The sequence below is a fragment of the Pan paniscus genome, chromosome Y (assembly GCF_029289425.2).
Source record: "Pan paniscus chromosome Y, NHGRI_mPanPan1-v2.0_pri, whole genome shotgun sequence".
NCBI classification, from domain to species: Eukaryota; Metazoa; Chordata; class Mammalia; order Primates; family Hominidae; genus Pan; species Pan paniscus.
Genome location: NC_073273.2, coordinates 26,736,224 through 26,756,190, shown reverse-complemented (window position 1 = coordinate 26,756,190; position 19,967 = coordinate 26,736,224). Strand labels below are relative to the sequence as shown.

Genomic DNA, 19,967 nt, shown 5'->3' with positions numbered 1-19,967 from the left:
GCTCATGCCTGTAATCCTGACACATCGCGAGGCCAAGGCAGTTGGAGCACCTTAGGTCAGGAGTTCGAGACCAGACTGCCCAACATGGAGAAACCCCATCTCTACTAAAAATACAAAATTATCCGGGTGTTGGGTGCATGCCTGTAATCCCAGATAACTCAAGAGACTGAGGCAGGAGAATTGCCTGAAACCAGGAAGCAGGGGTTGCAGTGAGCCAAGATTGCTCTATTGCACTCCAGTCTGGGCAATGAGAGTGAAACACACTAAAAGAAAGGAAAAAAAGAAAAATGGTAAAACATAAGGAGCATAAGTTTTTCCTGTTCTTCTGAAATCCCAGAATCAGAGGTGTGGAGTTAAAGGAAAGTTTTGCCCACTTGTGATTTGATCTCTGAAACAGAACTTCACCATGTGGTGTTTGTGGCAACATAGGTCACCCATGGCACAGAAAAAGTAAAATGTAGATATGGCATTGTTAGGCAGACAGAGGATGCTGAGAGAAGTCTCAGAGATGCCCTGATGTGGGGGGCCAAGGATAGGAATCTGGGAATCTGATGTGCTCACGTGTCTCCTGGAAGAGGGGACTCAGCACCGTGCTAGGAGGCATTCCCGGGTCTACCCTGACAAGAGATAAGGTAGTCATGGTGCTGAGGCCACCGCATAAACAGGCTAGTTGGTCATCTAATAGAAGGTTTATCTATTTATTTATTTTTCAAGTTTTTGAAAATAAAAGAAGAGCACAACTAATTCCTGAATTATCCAATACAACAAGTCACAAATTAATGCTGTCACTCAGAGAACAAGAATCTCAGAAATGAACCAGAAATCCTACAGCAAAGATCTGGGTGAAACCAGGGGCCCAAAGGTCCTGTCAGGAGTCCCCCATCTCTTTTCTACTTTTGCAAAGGCAAGTTTTCCAGTTGTGCCCCTCCACGCATTCTCATTTCCTACTTTGGGACTTATTAGTAGCACTCTGTAAGACAAAACTGTTCCCTGAAAAAAAAAATTAAACAGTAGCGTTAGATACTAATTATTAGCCACTTAAAACCTCCACCATAAATTTGTTAGCATCAGAGCTTGTGAGGAAGATTAGGTTTATGAGACACAAGCAAAAACTTTCAGGTACTGGTACATCACAGTTGTTCTGTGTGTAAATTTGCAGCACTACCACAACATTAGATGTAATGTCCTTCCATCTATTTCAGTTCACTTGCTCTTCATACATAATTGGTATGGCTTTAAAAATACATACTTAAGGTGTGTGCGCTGCTTTCAATAAAAAAACTAAAATGAAAAATATTCTGATCCAGAGTAAAAAATTGTATGTTTTGTGACTGATGCTATCTCCGCTGCCAACTGGCTCTGTAACCTCAGCCAAGTCATTTAATTTCTCTGGGCATTCATTTTCTCCAGAAAATGAGGAGACTGGTCTAAATCATTGCTGAGGTCTATTTTGAATTCTGAAGTCTTTCATTCATGGGAGTGCTAAAATAAGGACTGCTGAGATGATCATGGTTAGATTGGCGTTAATCATGAAACAATGTTAATAATTGTACAACCATTTAGTGAGTCCAGGCCACTTGCCCGGCACAAAGTAAGTCACTTAATATACGTCATTTCTAAGCATCTAAACAACCTCATGAGGAAATAGGAGTTCAGAGGGTTTGCAATTTGCTCTATAACTCATGTTTTCTCTGCTGTTTCCAAATTATATATGATAATACTTATTTTCCATCTTTTTACATTGTTTGATTTGAAGATAACAGCTTCCAGGCATTGTGAAAATCTTATGCATCATCCAAGCTCCCCATTCTCTCTGAAGCTATTTTTATAGCATTGACACAAAGCAATATATGTCCTAACTCATGAAGAGCTCACATAGATCATTTATTTAGCACGTATTTTCAGAGCTAACATATTTTTCTAATCTCCTGTAGCTATCGCCTGTGTCCTTCCAACAAAACTATAAATGCTCTGAAGGAATGTCAAGAAATGCTTGTGAGGGGTGTGGCATCAGCAGGGCTGGAACTCAAGTGAAGAGAGTACTGCGTCTGCCATCAAAACCTCAGGAGGTCTCACTGTCAGGACCTCACCAGTGCTGGGTCAACTCAGCTCATTCCTGGCACTGGACAGCCTATGGCAGCTGGTGGATGTCTAGTTCACTGAGATGGTCTGAATGAAGTTCAGCAACCTTAGTTCTCAGCTGTGATCCCCACTGCCTTTCCTGCCCACAGAGACCCTATGTAGTGACTGGAAAATCAACCTGGTGAAAACAAAACTGAGGTCCAGAAGGCAGAGTAGAGGAAAGCCAGTGGACATGCCTTCCTTGGTAGCATATTATTGTAGTATAATGGGTCACCAAAGATCTGAAACAAAATCTTATTCCGTCATACCCCAGAGCTAAAAGCCCTAGTAATATAATGTTGTAAATGGAAAGATTTTTGAAGAAACTCCTTTATATTGTCTCAGCCCTTGACTTATGTGGGTTAGTGCCATAGCAAAACATCACACACTTGGTGACACTTGGTAACATTATTAAAAAAAAAAAAAGAAAGAAAAAGAAAACAGAAATTTATTATATCATAGTTCTGGAGGCTGGAAGTCCAAGTCAAAATGTCATCAGCTCTGATTTTTTTCTGAGACGTCTGTCCTTGGTGGGCAGATGGCAGCCCACCCTTTGTTTATGTGGTGTTATCTCTGTGCTCATGCATTCCTGGCACACCATTGTGTGTCAAAATGTCCTTCTCTTATAAGGACACCAGTGAGATTGGAATAAGGCCATAACCAACTGCCTTAATTTAACAAAATTACCTCTTTAAAGACCTTATCTCCAAATACAGTAATATTCTGATGTAACGGCATTAGGACTTTAATATAAATGGGTGGGGAGCTTGGGAATTCAGCCCATAATACCATGGGTCTGGAAAATTGTAAGGTGTCACATAGGCAAATAGAGTCATAATGACCAGCACAATACCATGCATGTTAATACATAAGTATTGTTTATTTATGCTTCAAGATTCAATGCTGACAACATTTAGATAAGCAATACATTTTTGTTGATTCAATACAGTTGATTTAATGAATGAATAAATTTGTTTACTGTCATCAGTGGTCACCATCACACTAGGTGAATAGCAAAAATCAGGGGTTAGAGATGTGTCTGACATACAAGATATTAATTACTCACATCTTTATTATTTAAAAATTAGTATTTTATTTAAGCAATGGAACTTAAACAATGTTACAAACAATTGAACTTAAGCAACATTATAAGTTAAGCAGATAAATCTTATTTAGCAAGATCTCTCTTTAATAAGTGGTATCGAATATTTTCTCTCACTTTTTCTCCTTTATTAGCTTTAATCATACCTAATTCATGTATGTTCACATGGATTGTATATTTATTACTATTAATTCCTACACAGACAACAAGAGCCACTTTTGGACCATCCCTCCACTTTCAGATTATCATAAAATACAACACATTGTATTTAGTTCAGATGCTGAAAAGTTTCTGCATTATGAATACTTATTTTAACTATTTATTGCAACCATTATGTGAATAATGGATTTTTCAATGTTTATTTATTCATTGTGTTTTTAGCATTACTCATATTCTCATCAACCTAAATATGTGGGCCTTTCCCCTTTGCTCCTCTGCTCCAGGATCCCCGGATTCCCTTTGTTCACATAGTAATAGAAGGAAATTGAAGAAAAAGAGAAAACACATTTTGTAGACGTTCTTGTTTTACACATTACAACTTCTGTTTTGCTTTTGGTCTGGACTATGTCTAATCAGATACTATTTTTCCATTTTGCTCTAAAAATAAAATCACCCATCACTCATAAATTACAACTAACAAAAATTATTGACTTCTTTTAACACGAAATTCAAATTGAATAATGTACACTTAGCTGCAGGCCAGCAACATATGAGGTCAAATGGTGTAAGCAAAGGTCTTCAAATGTGTTTTTTTGGAAAATTATGTATTCTTATTTATTAAATTTATCTTTACATTACCTTTTTACTTGAAATATTTGAGTAACATTATCATATATGATTAAGTATATTATTATATCAAATGTAATTTTTTTTTTGAAATGGAGGCTCATTCTGTCATCCAGGCTGGAGTGCAATGGAGTGATCTTGGCTCACTGCAAGCTCTGCCTCCCAGGATCACGCCATTCTTCTGCCTCAGCCTCCTGAGCAGCTGGGACTACACTTGCCCACCACCACATCTGGCTATTTTTTTGTGTGTTTTTAGTAGAGATGGGATTTCACTGTGTTAGCCCGGCTGGCCTCTATCTCCTGACCTCGTGATCCACCTACCTCAGCCTCCCAAAGTGCTAGGATTACAGGCGTGAGCCACCACCCTCGGCCTTATATCAAGTGTACTTTCTTACTGAGTTTTTGTAATATTAACTCACGGTAGCATTTAGCATATAGGGCTTGTGTCAAGTTTAAAAGGCTGCAAAAGATGTAGTAGACTCGAATAGTAATGATCTAATCACTTATTTTACAGATAAATAAACTGAAGGTCATATAGAAAAGGCAAAGTTGTAAACAGGAATTATTTTGAAGGAACTTTCATTTTTAGGTTCAGAAATTATTTGAGAAATGTGTTCTGAACAGGACCTTTGAAAACAGGTAGGTGTAATGGAAGGTAAACATGCATAAACCAAAAATGTTAGTAACTAGTTCAATAATGGTGAGTACTGGGGGACCAGTAGCAGGGTTTAAAGCAAATATGAATTTCAGGTTTGTGTGTTAGAAGATGGGGAGTCACCTGAAAAATGGCATAAAATTCAATATGACAATTACATAGTTTGTGACAATACTTGTTGACAAAATGAACTAATGATGAAAGAATGGAGCTAAAAACACCTGTGAGGAAATGAAAACCAAAAACAATTTTTGATCCATTTCTAAACTTACTTGGTTTTAGAGGAAGACTACAGTAATGCAAATGAAGACAATAAAGTGAGTCCATAGAATGGGGTAAAGAAAAATGCAAGAGGATTGTGTCATATATTCATATAAAAGATTCAAATTCTAATAACAGATTATTAAGCCGAAAATTAATCAGGCTAAATTTTTTAACAATAATAAAATATTATATATAAAGTGGGAAAACCATTATCAAAGTTGACAAAGAGCTTTAAGATGTAAAACATCTGCAATCTGGCATTTTTTGTGGGTATAACATAAATATTACACTAAGGGAACTTCATATTCATATTTCCTTGATAATTATTGCACAGAGTGGTGTAAAATTAATAAAACATGGTGGCCTGAAGAAACAAAGAACAACAAAACTAATGTGTCTTTAAAGAGGCCATGTAAAACGACTTTCAACTTTTGTACTTTCTGTAGATAGGCAGTCTCCTAGAGGGTCCTACATTTTAGAACTGAGAGCTGGTCTGCATGACAGCATATATTTGCAGTGCTGAAGGCTGTGAGAGTGGAGCAAAATCTCTTTACCTTCACATATCCTTCATGGCAAAGTCATTTGCCAACATAGAGAAACTTCCTTGTTTTCTTCCCAGTGGTGTTTCCAGTAAGAAAGAAGCTTAGTGTTTCCCAGTATGCATGTGCGTGTTGTTTGGATGCTAAGCACTCCACCTCAGAGAACCTTGAGATAGTGGGGAAGCTCAAAATCCAGTCATTGGAAGTAGGAAAACAACTCTGATGTACTGCCCCTTTTATTTTTGTTTTCCTTAATGGATGATGCCCCTAAGGTGTTTTCAACTCCAGTAATTGGGAACAGCAAAACAAAGCTACAAAATCAGCAGGACTAAGGATATGCCTAATCTAAGAACTATCTTAATTGTGGTTAGGGAGATAATTTCTTTGGAATTATTGACTTAGGTAAACTGCCAAATCTCATGACTGCTTCCAGGTCATGAGATTTGGTTTACCTGAGTAATACATTTGTTACCTTGCTACTTTATTTATTTATTTATTTATTTATTTATTTATTTATTTATTTTAGTAGAAGCTTTGATTTGTAGAAATTAGTGTCAAAATTCCAATAATTGTTTGACAATAACCCTGTAGTTGGTTGAATTTTCTAGAAAAAAAAAAAAAACTATGTTGAAACAATAACCCTGGTGACGTCACTGTAACCTTATTTGGATATATAAACTTTTCAAATATAATCAAGTTAAGATAAGGTCACACTAGATTAGGGTATGCCATAAATTCAACGTCTTGTAAGGAAAGAGAGATTTAGAGACACAGAGACACACACTGAGGGAAGACAGCCATGTGAAGACAGAGGTAGATGCTGAAGCGATATAACTGCAAACTGATGAATACCAAGGATTACCGGCAACAATCAGAAGCTGGGAAGGGCAAGGAAGAATTCTCCTCTAGAAATGTCAGAGGCCTGGCAACATATTGACTTCGGATTCTTAGTTTCCAGAATGCAGAAAAAAAAATTATGATTTTAAAGCCATTCAAAATGTGGTATTTTTTTTATGGTAGCTCTAGGAATCTAATACATTCCCAGAACTATAATTTTCCCCTATTATAAATTATCTACTCATTGTTATCTTTTCAACATTTTCTCATTGCTAGTAAAAATATATAATTTCCTACTTTTGTATAGAAGGTGTTGCTATGTCTTTTAAAACTTCTTGTAAGCTAAGGGATTTCTGAACAGAGTATGTAAATTTAAAGGGAAAAACAAATTTACTCTTCTTAATGAAATCCATGTTGATTGGGTACAGAAAAACATCCTCTTTCTCTCCTGAAATCTGGCCTGGGCCTCCTCCTGTAAGCATCTCAGATTAAATCATATGGCTTGTTACCCCACCATGAATTCTTAAGAGCGAAAATGATAATGGTGATGATAATGATGGTGATTACTAGAAACAGGATAATTCATATCTTAATTTTTGTTTGATTATAATTTACTAACATTCACTGGTATACATCCTGTATATTATACTTGTGCACACATAAACCCCTGTTAATAAACAGTATTATGTTTCCCTTTCCCTTGGTCCTACCTTGAGTTCCCTGGAAAACAAGCCTGAAATAAAAGAGCATGTGTGGAGTACTTTAGTGCGGTATATGAGATACAGAACAAGCAACTCATAGAAGGAAGGAGATTTACTATAATGTTTTATCAAGTAGGCCAGTTTGAAAGGGAATTTGGGCAATTTTAGAGTTAATACTTTAGATAAAGAAACTCCTCTGTATACACAACAACCTCAATTCATAACCTTCAACCTTTGTCCCTGAAATAACACAGGTTCTCCATAGAGGTTACTACTTCTCTTGCAGCCCACCCAAGCAGAGGCCACGTACTCTCCCCACACTCCATATATTGGAAGGCCTGAGTGAGGTCAAGATTCTTCTTCCTCCCTTTCTAATATCATATTCTAGTACACTTCCCAAGTTTATGACTCATTCCCTTTGTTCTCACAATCCTCCTTTCCATTCCAATTCCTGCCAATGATTACAGTGACTTTAACATTCACACAAAGGCTCACTGAATAGTACCAGTTGCTGAAATTCCTAGTTTCCAAAGACCTTCTCTTACATTTTAGTTCAGCCATTTTATTTCACTGTTGGCTCTTAACTATGTTGTTTTCTGATATAGGGTCTCACTCTGTTGCCCTGGCTGGTGTGCAGTGTCATGATTATAGCTCTCTGCAGTCCTGAACACCTGGGTTCAAGTGGTCCTCCAACCTCAGCCTCCCAAGTGGCTGGAAAAACAGATGCACGCTACCATGCCAAGGGAAATTTTTATTTATATACTTACTGTAGAGATGGGTCTTGCTATGTTGCCCAGGCTACTCTCAGACTCCTGGCCTCAAGCAATCTTCCTGCCTTGACCTCTCAAAGTGCTGGAATGATAGGAATAAGCCAGCATACATGGTTCCCTTAACCATTTATTTTACTAATATTTTATAGTACCTTGCCTATTCATCTCACCTGTGGAAGCCCAAATGTGGAACACCTCACTCATCCCCTGTCCAAGCTGTTTCTGGGACAGCTGGCTGTCATGTTTGAGCTGCATTATGAGCACACTCATGTGTCAGTACAGCAGAGACAGCCTTTAGCTAATAGCCCGTCAAGAACTGATGTCCTTAACCCAACAACCCATGAAGAACTAAATCCTGTGACCAGCCAGATGAACAAGCTTGGAAGCACATCTTTCCCCACATGTGTTTTAAAATGACTGAAATTCTAGCTAACACCTTGATTGCAATCTTGTGAGCAGCCTTGATCCAGACATACCCTGATAGCTATGTCCACTTTCCAGATGCAAAGAAACTGTGAAATAATTAATGGTGTTGTTTAAGCCACTAAGTTTCGCCATAATTTGTTACTCAGTGATAGATCACAAATAAACTAGCAATGCCCCCTTACCAAAGTCATCTCTCCTTCTGGCAGCTAAAGTCCATTCTAGAAACTAACGTTGTGTGATTGGGTAATTGGTAACTGAGAAGCAATATTGAAATCTCTTTAAAAAGTAGTCATAAAAAAATAGAAGTTGCGTAGCTGAAAGGAAGTCGCATATACCCCATTACACACTCTGTAAATGCATCTAAATTTCTGCTTTCCCCACAAAAGTATTGTTGGTGCCATGCCTACTTAAGGTTAGCTCTTAAGGATGTGGTGTTCTAGTCAAAGAGTACATTATGGGTAGAATTACTCTGATACATTCTTTTAGCTCTTTCTGCATTATCTGAGCAATTTGATGATACTTCTTTGTACTCCCATCTTTCCCTTGCTCATTTTAATGTAATAACGTTTTCATCATCTTACTCTCACCAGTAGGATGTATTGTATCTGAAACACTTCTTTGTCACATTTTTAATTTCTGCTATTGCTTACAAGTAATATGATAATGATACTAACAAAGGACAATTGAAGGGCCCAACCTTATGCAGGTAAGGGCTGTTCAGCAGCAGGTCACTATCATTATCGTTTGTTCCTCCTTACCCAAAGTCCATTGTTTCCATTTAGACAATTTACATATTTTGATTTCTCTCTTCTAGATAGATAGGCTCCACTTGCCTATCTCTTTCCTAGGGTTAGCTTGCACTGAATTTTGAGGGCTTCTCTGTGGAATTTCTCTTTTACATTGTATAGTTAAACCAATTTATATACCAGTCACTGGTCTTAGAGCCTAAGCATGGGATTGCATATATATGGCATGAGTTCAGTCAGTGACATCCATAAAACATTGGTATAGTGTAGGTATTAAGAGTACAGATGAATTACTTTGCCTCTCAGTGTCTCAGTTTACTGATAAATCAAATCCGGCTGATAATCATTTATACTTCCTACAGAGATTGGGATGATTAAAAGAGTTAAAACCTGAGGCCATTTAGAACATTAATTGGCACATAGAAAGGCATGCGCGTTTGCTACATATACCAAATATAAACCCTCCAAAAATAGGAATATTAAATTTTATAAACAATTTCCAGATTTCTACATAGATTATCTTACCTGATTATGATAAAAATCATTGGGTAAGGAAGGGCACAGGTTATTTTAGTCATTTTACAAATGATCAAACAGAGGTTAAAAAATAAATAAATACCGATATTAACTCTCCTAAGTATTAGGGCTAAATTATGAATATAGATTTTTTCTGGAAACTTTTCTGAAGCTACTTCTGCCTGTGTCAGAGGACCCTAGAGGTACCAACCTATGAGCTTATTGATGGGGACTCAATGGATTTTGATTTTTCTGCCCTTCCCACGACAAAGCCAGCAGTGTTTCCACTGCACAACATGGTGGGGTGCTGTGTGTTCACGTGTGAGTTCATGATGGTAATTCAATAAATTGTTAAAGTGAGTATGTGTGAAGGGAGAAAAAATTGCTATAAGATTTGGAGTCTCCTTTAGGCAATCATCATATTGTAGTTTGTCAAGCTTGGAATGATGTACTTCCATATCTTAGTGGGAGTTGTGTGGGGATGTTTTATTTCCAGTATCAAACAGCAACTTAGTAATTTGCGGCCAGTACTCAAGAAATCAACATGCTCAGGACAACACTTCTCAGGCTTTTTTGAAAGTGTAGTCTTATGTTTTTATTAAGAGAAGGAAAATATCTAATCTCACCATTTGATAAAATACTATAAAACCCATAAAATAAAGAATAATATACATCTCATATTTTATGGCACTTGAATGGTGTTTCTGATTTTTAACATAATCTAACACATTGTACATTTTGTACAATGCAGTAACACAATTTTGTACAATACATTTTGTATAGTGCATTGTACACAAATGCAATAACACAAAGTGTTCACACTAATGGAAGCGAGTAAGCCATGTATTATTCAGTCTGTCTAGGGAATTCAGTCTGTCTGTTTTCACTAATGCTGAGTGAAACATTGCCCAGAGAAATAGATATAACTGTTATAAAATATCAGAAAACTACAATTTTTAATATCCAAAGAACTTTTTAATGTCTGAATTTCATGTCTTCTATTCCATTTTTTTTTTTCTTTTTTTTAACGGAAACACATGGTCAAAAGAGAGCTATCAGGTCCTAGTGTTTTATCTATAGCAATGTTGAAAGCTCCACTTGCCTATCAGGTCTTACTGTTTTATCTGCAGCATTGGTGAAAGCCCCACCTGCTTACTTCAGGCTTGTGAGGGTTCTTTCCTTTGGGGGTGGTGGCTGGCGCCAGAAGAAGAAGAAATATCATGCCCTCTGAGAGTAGAGAGCAGCTGGTGTAGTTGTCCTGGTGTTTGTGGGATATAATAGGCATAAAGGCATATTGGGAACAGCTTGGAGAAATAACATAATGCTTCTTACATTTATCTTTATAATCTACTTTCCTAGCACACATTATCCTGCCATTCATAATATATTTAGAAAATGCAGATTAAAAAATGCTCTGTTACCACAGGGGCTGAGATCATGGAAAGCATGTCCTAGTTAGTTAAAGTAACTTTTTTTTAATCAAATGAAAAATAAATACACAGAGAAATTTGTTCAATTCCTTTTTCTTTGAACAATGAAAGACCTTTTTGTAAGAATTAGCCAGGGTAGGTACGTCTGGAAAGCAGTCAACACAAAGTTTCTATTTGAGAGAAAACTAACATTATTGCCAAAAAAATAAAAAATCCACCTGTAGTATGATCAAAATTTGTCAAGCCAGGTGTGTTACAGAAAGAAATTTGCTAATAGAAATTTGCATTAGATGGTATTTCCACTATTTCAAACTATTTATTTTTGATGGCATCTTCCTTCATTTGGGCAGAAGTTTTATAGCATGTATTTAGTGAAGAGCTACAGAACCTTAATAAAATGCAGTAAGTAAAGCATCAGCATGGCAAAACTAGGGTCATTATTCTGATTTTAAAAATACTTTCTTACAAAAATCAGGTCTTGGGCAGTTTTTGCAAGTCACAGAAATTATTCCTTAGTGTTTGGTTGTCTGCTGTTTTGTACTCTCCTGTTTCCCATTATTTCTTATTATTTTTCCTGAAACGTTTTGGTGTCTATTGTCCACCGTCTCAATGATCATTAGCATTGTGACTCTCATAGGGTATTCACACCTGCTTTATTCATTTATTAAGTGGTTAATTCAGGAGGCACCACCATGGCCCACAGATGTGGGAAGATACTGGAAATATAAAGATGTCCATTTGACACAACAGAGTGAACTTTTCCTCCAAAAACATATGAATGCTGCATAAATGAAAACAATTAAATATTAATAGTGGAACTCAAAAAAATCACGTGTGGGATATGAAGTAGGATCGCAAAGCTCTAGTAAGCTAGAGCTGAAGCCAAGGTGGGCTTACTGTTTTCCAACACAGATTTACACTTTGCAGGGTGAGATCATGGGTTCTGGTTCCCAACTAAGGGTGCAAGAGGAGGTTCTCATATCTTGAAGGGCACAGAACCTCCATAAAACTCAGGAACTATGAGACATGATCTGATTTACCTCTTGGAGTATGGCATTGGCAGCAATCCTTCTGCATATCTCTTGGGGGTGGTAGGGGAGAGATTGGCCTGTAAGCAATTGAAACGCAAGCCTACCCACATGCAATTCAATTAGAATTTTTACTTTATGGATGGGCATCTACTGCAGTGAGTAAATTTTGCTGCCTCTCAGAGGTACAACGGAAATGCATGTGTGCACTAGCATCCAAAATGCAGGGTGCTCCCAGAAAAGACAGTGCCTACTAGAAATAATCGTAGCATCAGAAATCACTGAAAGTTACCATAATGAAGTAAACATCCATGAAAGAGTCAATAGATGCACTAAAGATAAGGCAATTTGAATTATTTAATAATATTTGATAATGTGTATATATATATACACACACATATACAGATATGTATATGTGTATACACACACACACACACACACACACACACGTGTATATATATACACATATAACATGGATTCTCATTCTGTTGCCCAGGCTGGAGTGCAGTGGTGTGATCTCGACTCTCTTTAATCTCCACTGTGGGGACCAAGCAATTCTTTGCCTCAGCCTCCCAAGCAGCTGGGGTTACAGGCACTGACCAAAACACCCAGCTAATTTTTGGATTTTTAGAAGAGACATGGTTTCACCATATTGGCCAGGCTGTTTTGTAACTCCTATCCTGATGATCCACTCACCTCAGCCTCCAAAAGTGCTGTGATTACTGGCAAGACCAACCGTGCACAGCCTCCAGCCTGATATTTAAAGTGCTGCCCACCACAACTGTTTTTGTCCTGCTCTCTCTATTGGTAGTATGAAAATTAATTTGATATCTTAACCGGTTATACAAGCCTCGGATTGACTCAAACTAAATGCCAGAGCTTTGGGAGCAGAAAATGGTACATACTCATCTAGAAATCTGGGAGTAATTTCAGCAAACATGTATTTTTTAATATGATTGGTTCTGGCCTCTGTGACCATATAATTCGGAGGAATGTGATGCAAACCAGCCAAGAGCAGCAGGGTGACTGACTGCAGGAAACCGTGGCTCAGTTGCACAACAGTGGTACCTGAATATAACCTTTCCTACAGGCTGGTGAAAGTGAGGCAGAAACTAGTAATACACTTCCTGTGTGTGTATTACTAAAGTTAAATGCCAATTTTGTGTGTGTGTGACTGCTATTTGAAGAAGCTGGAAGGGAAGTGGAGCATTGAGTGGGACTTCCAAGGTGGGCTGCAGAGGAAAGCACTGCAGGTGTGAAGGCGTGAAGAAGGGCACTGGGGCACACTGATAGAACTGACAGCTGATAGACAGGAGAAGATTATGAAGAAAGCTAAGCTGGCAAAGCTTGGATCTGGTAGGGGATATCTTTTGAAGGTTCTTTAACACAAGAGGAATAGGGTGAGATCAGTCTTGTAATCAGGCTCACCTGAGCACACGTATGTTAGCACTACGTTGGTTATCTGCTTCTGTGCTCCAAAAGTGATCCAGATAAAATGCATACATCGAGTTTTGTCCTCTTGCTGTAGCTGGAAACTTAGAATACTTCCTTCGGCATGAACATAGGAAAAAAAAACCTGAACCCTCTCAAAGGAAAAGTTTCCATTGATAGCTTGAACCTAGCTGGATGTATGAGAGACCATATGGAGCAACTCCTGTACCACTGGGTCCCACACTTTCTTCAAGCTGTGGAGCATGATCTATGGTTCTTTTGCCTAGTGAGTCTCTGCAGCAGATTTCCACCACTCCAGCTGCACACTCACCACCTGCTTTGTTCTCCAACCGTCTTCTATTGTATTTTCCATAAAATATTTACAGATGGCAAAATCGACACTTATGTTAGGACATTAGACTTTCAAAAGCTTAGCTTACCAGAATGTTTTTACATTGATTCCCATTGGGTGGGGCCAAGGAGAGAAATGTTTTGATGTAATTTTTCAAAAACCCTTTCCCTATATGACAGCCAGCTCCCCTCACCCAGCATGTACTTTGATATCCCCATCATTTCCCAGTTGAGGGTCTCATTCACACTCAGTGTAGGCTTTGGTTATCCTCTGTAGAATCAGATAATCACCAACCACACAGCATATGAACTTCATCCATGAAAGATCACAATTTGCTTCATCAAGTCTGATCATTGGAACAGGTATTTGGGAATCAAAAAAATTCCTTGAGATAAGTAAACAATGTTCAGTGATAGAGAAGAAACTAAATAAATACATAGCTAAATCAATTGAGAGCTATAATGTTACTTGTGTCTTGTGTTAAAAAGGAATGGTTTAACTTCAACTAGGAGGCTTCCCCAAGTTTGAAGAAAGTAACACAAATATTACCTAGTGCATTAGTGGAATTGTAATTTTGTATCCTCCACACAGCACATTGTAACTGTGATATCAGATGCACATTTGTCTGTTCTCCAGGTTCAGTAGTTGGCCTTTTTCTTAAAACTGAACTCTGTTTATGGAAATGATTTCCATTCCTGGGTAGCCCAAATTCAGCTGGATGTATGACAAACTGTATGAAGCAACTCTTGTACCACTGGGGACCTACCCTTCTCCTGGGACCGTGGAACATGATCTATGGGGGTAGAGGTGCCCTCATGGCACACAAATGATGAGTAATTACTACTAAGAGTAATTCTAATGAAACATAGGATAACAATACGGAAGGTTAAGTCATTTTGAAGAGAATGAAGAAGTAAACTAAGTAACAATGCGTTGCAAATACATTAGATTTTAGTCTTCTATATCTAACATTTTTGCTTTAGGAAATTATTTCCTTGAACCAAGAATGCAATGCTAGTTGCATAAAAACTTGTAGATATAAAAAGTAGTAATCCATTTCCCCAGGAAAAAAAAATTCATGTATAAATTGTAGCGTAGACAAGTTTCTTATTTTAATTATAATTCTTCTTGGTTATCTCATTTCTTAGCTCTGTAACCTACATATGTAAATCAAAGAAACGTTTTTAGACAAATATTACAATTTAGAAATGCAAAGTGCCATTATGGAGAAAACATGTTCTTCCATGAGCGGATGTGTCCCTTCCCCCACCAACTAATAAAGCAGGACAATACACTCATTTGAAATTTATTAGTAGATGATACCGTGGTGCAAACCCGAATTCTTTTTTATCCGCATGTCGATTTTGTGTATACCTGTGAGTTGATTAGAATGCAGCAGCAACCTCTAACAATCCACAGCAAGATGAGCTAGTCCTGGGCTTTCGATGAAGATTCACTGTGTCTGTGTGCATCAACTGAGCCGACATATCCTCGTTCACAGAAACCCTTCAAACCGCATCCTCAAAGGCTGCTGCCACACTTGTGGCATCTTTTGCACTTGTTTCAAAATAAAAATAGTGGTCGTCGTCCCTGCACAAGCTTGGGCTTCTTCTGAAGACATCTGCTGTTATCTCATGTCAGTCTTGTTACCCAGAATCACAAAAGGGAAGCTCTCGTGTTCTTCCACATTTGCATAATATATGAATTCTTTTTTCCAGTTACTAAAGTTCTGGAAGCTTTGAGAATCATCGGTACTAAAAGTAAGCAGGCCGCAGACAGAATATCTGTAAAATGATGTCCTCAGGCTTCAGAATCACTCCTGACCTGCCACGCCCCAAATCTGAGTGGCACCAAAATGTTTATCCACATCCAAATCTTATTTAAAAATTCCACACCTATTGTCTTAAAGAGCTGGATATCAAAATTATTAGTTACATATCTGTTTATAAGTGAACTCCTCCCAACTCCACCATCTCCAAGGATAATTACTTTAATAAGTGATGAATTTCCTGCCATCGTTAATCTCAAGAGCTTCAAGAAACTCTGTAAAATGTAAATGCACCATTGTATTTCTTTTTACCTACCTATTCTTCTACATGATTCTATGGATATCAGCATTTAGCTGAAGTAAAATGTATAGCCCCGGGGAATACCAAATAATAAGACTTTTGTTTACAAGACTGAGCATTTAGCCATGTGCAGGCTACCATACTAGCAATATTATCTAAAACAGCTGGAAAGGGCCCATTCTTCTTCTTTCTCGGGTCACAGTTGACTGTGAAGCTAACACTAAAGCCTAAGTCTGACCCCAAAGCTCTTGCTCTGAACTGTTACTCTATGATAAGTCCCTCTCCGCTGATGGTAAGCCCCACCACAGTTGGTTAAAGATGGGTAAGAGATCAAAGTCTGCATGTTTCTGATACAGCAATATTTATACTTTGAAGAGCATGTTCATGACCAATGTGAGGGGCGTTAGAGTTTAGAGAGCTGGAAACTTTATCACTATATCCAGGCCAAAAATAAAAGCCTGGTTCGGAAGAAGCACACCACCACGTTAGATAAATGCTGTCACAGGCTGGGTAAAGTGGCTCATGTTTGTAATCCCAACAGTTTGGGAGGCAGAAGGGGGCAGATCACTTGAGGTCGGGAGTCCAAGACCAACCTGACCAGTATGGTGAGAAACCCCATCTCTACTAAAAATACACAGAAACACAAAAGTTAGCTGGGCATGGTGGCGGGTGCCGGTAATCTCAGCTACTTAGAAGGCTAAGGCAGGAGAATTGCTTGAACCCAGGAGGCAGAGGTCACAGTGAGCCGAGATTGCACCACTGCACTCCAGCAAGGTGACAGAGCAAGACTCCATCTCAGAAGAAAAAGAAAAGACTGTCTACAGCTTATCGAAATGTAAATTTTAGATCCCAATAGACTGAGAATGTTCATGGTTTACACAGATTGGAAGACGCATCCATATTCCGGAAGCGCACTTTCTGTATATTTACAGACAATTATACTCCTTTATCAGGAAGGAGGAGGCCAGATTTTATTTAAATGGTTAACTTATGTCCATCGGAAAGAGATAAAAGCATGAGCATGCTCCTGTGCAAAAGGCTAGTCCATAATTTATAAATCTGGGTTGTTACATTTATATCTAGAAAATAGAAGGTTCAGGGGTTCTCAGTCAGAGAACAGAATTCAATATGCAAGAAAACAGCAGTTTATTGTTTGCACGGCTCTGAAGGTTGTCTTTTAAATGAAAGAGAAAGGTGAAGATTGGCAAAGACAGGAAGCCTGCATACAGCCCATGGGCCCAAATCCACCCCAAGAAAGCCATCAAGCTTATGTACAGCCAGGAAACTCCTATTCCCCTCCAAGTTAATGAAGTTTGTAATTTTAAAAGCCAGATATTTAGCATGAGAAAGTTACTAAAAATGCCAGAAATATAGCTAAGATTATATAATCAAGAATCTCACTGCCTCTTCAATAAAACATTCTTTTTCGGTTAATTGAGGTCATCAAATTACTATTCATGCCAGGAGGGAAGGGCTATAAATCAGACCTTCTGCCTACGTATTACCTGAACTAACTTTTGCTGTTAAGGTTAAAAGCTCTCAAGTATAAACCTGGAGATCTCTTTTTCTGTTGTTTTTGAAAGTTACGAGTGTTTGGGTTGTTTGAACCATGTCACTTGTATATGAAGAAGGTCTGATTTTATGAAAGTTAGAGTTTACTTAGCATTATGACAAGTGGAAGCCAGAGTTTACACAGGCAGGGGGCATGCTCATATCTGGATCAAGTAGTCAGTGATTATGTAGCAAAAAATAAATTTTGACCTCTTATTTCTGTAGTAAATGTACAAGTCTCTGGTGGAAAAACGGTTGTTACATATATATGAGCTCTGGTTGTAGACCTGTATGCTCTTCTGTGAATTTTTTAGTTGCCATGGTTGTAAGATCATTGCTGCATAAAGCCTGTGTCCTACTGCATTGAAAGTAAATGAGTGTGCCCTGGCCCAAAAGAGCAAGATAAATGAGCTTGCCTTTTTGATATTTTGATTTATGTTTGTAATTCTGTGTTTGTGTTTGAGGTTTTTCAGTGTAACTGATTATACCTTTTCCATAGTGAGTACCATTCCTGTTCTCTGGCACCCTTCGTTCTCATTGTTAAATGTGAATTTTTGGTTCTATTAAGTCTTTGCCTAATGAAAATGTTCTTATTTGTGACGAAAATGACTGGTAGGTACAAACGCCACACTTTTTCTTCCATGAATATAGCATTTATCCATGTGATTTATAACCCCTAGGCTGTCTACATTGAAAGCAGTGTGTAAAGTTAGCTGTAAGAATTCTTCTTTACATTGCATACATACATAAGTACACACACACACATATGTATACATAAATATAATATAAGAACACTAACCTACTTTGATTTGTGTATTGACATGAATTTTCAGACTGGGTGGAAAAGTGGGGCCCTGTCTCAAAAAAAATACATTATATATATTTATATGTGTGTGTGTGTGTGTGTGTATATATATATATATATATATATATATATATATATATAATATATATGTTGGAAAGGGATAAATGTCTCAAAAGCTTCCATCTATCTGAGAGAAAAAAAAGGCCAACATTCATACAAATTTAAATTTAGCATCTCAGTTCCAAAAACTAGAATTGAGAAGATAGCTCCTAAGCTTTCTTATTCATATGCAATAATTTTAAAAATGCAAGAGTGTGTGTGTGTGTGTGTGTGTCTGTCTGTTTATTCACAATCAAGAAGCTCACATGAGTGAGCATGTAGGATTAACTCAGAACTTATCAGAAAGTTCTAGATCTAGGTCACAGAAAGAAAAATTTCAGTTTGTATACAGCCAGTAAGCTTGTGTTGATTTTCAGTGATGGCCAAAGACGGCGGATATAAAGGTAAAAAGAGTGTGTTTCTGTTCAAGCAGTTTCCAATGTTCATTTAAGAGGGATACACAGTTTTATAATCAAACAAGTGGCCAATGTTTCTGTAACACACGGGTTACCTTACATGCAAACTAAACAAGGCATGAGAGTACTCTTGCAGACATTGGAAATATTCTGCCTAACTGTATACAATTGGGAAACTTTGATTTATATCAAAGTTAGAGCAAAGCTAGGTTTGGTTTACCTGACACTATGCACTGTTAAAGAAGAATAATCATAATCATAATCATAATTGCAATAAAACCGAACAACCAGGATTCATGCAACCTGAAGGCTTATGGTAATACCCATGCATGTGTAGCACAGAATTTATATAGTGAGGAAGAACACATCCGTGTCCAATAAAGAAGAAGAAGACCTATATTGATATAAATATAAGCTTTTATCCACTTACAGAGAAGTCAGGAGTGTTACAGAAGAGACTCCATTGTCTTTGTAAAATGAGCACAGAACGCTCTATTTTTTGGCAAGATATTCTATAAAATTGAACCAATTATCATCAATATTAGTTTGAAGCAAACAGAAAACCTAAGAACAAGAGAAGATATTTCCCAGCTGCACCAGCGAAGGTCTAAAATTCAGCATCTGCAGGAAACTTTAACACATCAACAAGAAAAACACAAATAGCTATTGAAAGTACTCAAAGACATGAACAGGCCTTTCTCTAAACAAGACATATAAGTGGCCAATAAGTATATGATAACAGTATTCATCATCATTAATTTTTTCATGAATGCAAATCAAAACCACAATAAGACACCATCTCACACCAGTCAGAATGGCTGTTATTTAAGAGTCAAAAAATTAAATAAAAAAAAGAGACAGGTGCTCATGAAGCTGCAGAGGATAGAAAATGCTTCCCCACTGTTGATGAGAATGCGTAAGAGTTCAGCCACTTAGGAAAGCAGGCTGAAGATTTCTCAAATGACTTAAAATGAAGCTAACATTCCACACAGAAATTCTATCACTAGGTATGTGTCCAGAAATGAAAAGCACATTATCCCAACAAAAAGACACATGCTTTCATAACTTTAATGCAGCACTACACAAATTTGCAAAATCATGGAGTCAACCTAGGTGGACTGCACACAGAAAACTAGTATTCAGTTCATCAGTGGTAGATGGGATTTAAAAATGTACCTATACACGAAGGAATACTATGCAGCAATAAAACAGAATGAAATGATGACATATACAGCAACACGGATGCAGACAGAGGCCATATTTATTGCAGGAACAGAAAAAAAAATCACGTTTTCGCTTATAAGCAGAAGATGAGCATTGAAA

The 19,967-nt window shown here is 37.6% G+C and overlaps 1 protein-coding gene and 1 pseudogene across 1 annotated transcript in view; one reads left to right on the top strand and one right to left on the bottom strand.

Moving 5' to 3' along the window:
- The window catches only part of LOC129395733 (RNA-binding motif protein, Y chromosome, family 1 member F/J), a 333,547-nt gene that overhangs the window by 72,477 nt on the left and 241,103 nt on the right, over positions 1-19,967 (top strand). The window lies entirely within an intron of this gene.
- On the bottom strand, positions 15,090-15,720 carry LOC129395489 (ras-related protein Rab-9A-like; annotated as a pseudogene).